Source organism: Tarenaya hassleriana, unplaced genomic scaffold (genome assembly GCF_000463585.1).
Source record: "Tarenaya hassleriana unplaced genomic scaffold, ASM46358v1 Cleome45, whole genome shotgun sequence".
Classification (NCBI taxonomy): Eukaryota; Viridiplantae; Streptophyta; class Magnoliopsida; order Brassicales; family Cleomaceae; genus Tarenaya; species Tarenaya hassleriana.
Window position 1 is genome coordinate 118,107 of NW_010967219.1, and position 2,138 is coordinate 120,244.

Below are 2,138 nucleotides of genomic sequence, written 5' to 3' on the forward strand. Positions count from 1 at the left end.
GATTCAAACAATTCAAATCCTATAACGTGTGTGATCGGGTTCTAACAAAATCATGCAGAGCAACCAGGCTCTGATACCACTGTTGGGTGTTCATGGGATCTCAAGAGCGAATCTAATTCCTAAGAGATCAGTTCTAGGGTTTGCGCAGCGGATGAAAAACAAAAATTTTGATGAAACCGTAAAACCTATCATGCATGATCTTGTAGAAACGCTAGAACGCTTACCTCAATCGATCCGGGGCCTGTTTCAATTGATATGTTCGTCCGAACACTATAGGCAGGAAGAATAATACCTTGCCCTCTACACGTATCCACACCTCGGGATGGATTCCAACCTTTGGAACTTGTCTGATAGGACTCGAATCTTCTATTCGATGATGTGCTTTGAGAAAACGAGATTTAGATCACTTCTTCAACCCTCTAGACTCTCCAAAAAGGTCTGAAGAAGTTCTATCTTTCGGCTCCTTAGTGTTAGAGTTATTCAACTCCTCTTATTCAAGTGATTAACCCTAATTCCGGAATTTAAAATTAAATCTGAAACCCAGACCGAATGGACTGCTCAGTAGTCCGTTCGGTCTGGACACTTGGTCCGTTCGAACCAGTCACATAACTTGGTCTGTTCGGTCCGACGGTTCAGTCCGTTCGGTCCAACACTTGGTCCGTTCGGACTGAACTCTCTAGTCCGTTCGGTCCAACAATTTGGTCCGTTCGGACTAGATACTCCGGTCCGTTCGGTCCACTTCCTAGACCGGACAGTCCGGACCTCTGTCCAAATTTCTCGACGTTTTCTCGTGCATTTGTCCTTCCCTGCGTGTGTGACTCTGTAGGCTCATTCGATATAGCAGTATAACACGAAATCTCTATTCCGGATATACAAGTCATAGGCGGTCTCTAGCAAGACACTATGACTATCTATCTCGAATAGAGTTTGTTCGTGATCTTACGAACGCCAGTGATGATTCCGGTTGATGATCCTTTTGTACCACGATATCATATGTCGAATATAAGGCATGGACAAGCCACCTTATCTGATTCGACTGCTTTCTCGTTCACTGAGTTCGACTGTCTGAAATAGACGACGTTCGTCTATAGTGCGGCCACACATTTCTACAGTCTCGCTCACACGAAGGGCCCAGCGATATCTCTCTTTTTTATGAGAGGTACAAATCCCGTCTTGACTATCTACAATCCAGCACATGATTCGTTTCGTACCTGATACACGCCTTTATAGTCCTCCTGTTACGCAGGACGTTTGACGTAATCAAAGCACGTAACTTCTCATGTTGGATTCCGTAGATATCTCAGGTCTTAGGATCCAATCATGGAACCGCCATATGAGATTCCAGTCATGACGCTAGTCCATGTGACAATCTCATGCGGGTCAATCCAGTATTCCGTTCTCCAACGAATACCTATGATTGTGATCGTATCCAATACCTATGATCATCTATATGATCATCAATCACACATCATACTAGTCTTATTATGTCATCCTTCCCATAATGACACAAGACTAGGGAGTTTAGTATCATTCATAATAATACATGGATTTCATAACACATCTAGTATACAAGAACATGTAATGAATCAAATACTCTCATAAAACCTGTGGAAAGTATCAATACATCAAATGTATCTGAATAAAGCTCATACACAGTATATCATAGAGCACTAAACCAACAGATATAGTACAGATGTTAGCCTCTATAACGTGGATACCTAAGGCAGGAGCTTCACCAAGCTTCTTGTCCTTCAGATCCTCCAAGTAAAGGTGACAATTACGCTTCCAGTGTCCAGACACTCCGCAGTAATGACAGTCACCCTTATCGGGCTTAGGCTTGGGCGTAGAGGCAACTTTTGCCTTTTTCGCCACCTTCTTTTTGGCTTTACCCCGCCGCTTCTTGCTGGAGTTTTTCTCAACAGCAAGCACAGTCTTGGGCACCACGATATCCTGCTCAGCCGATTTCAGCATCCCATGCAATTCGGCTAAGCTCTTAGTCATCCCGTGCAGATGGTACTGCATCACGAACTGGTTATAGTCCTCGGGTAATGACATCAGGATCAAGTCTGCAACCAAGTCACCATCGAAGTTCACTCCCATACGCTCAAGTTCCTCAACATGAGCTCGCATGTTGAGGA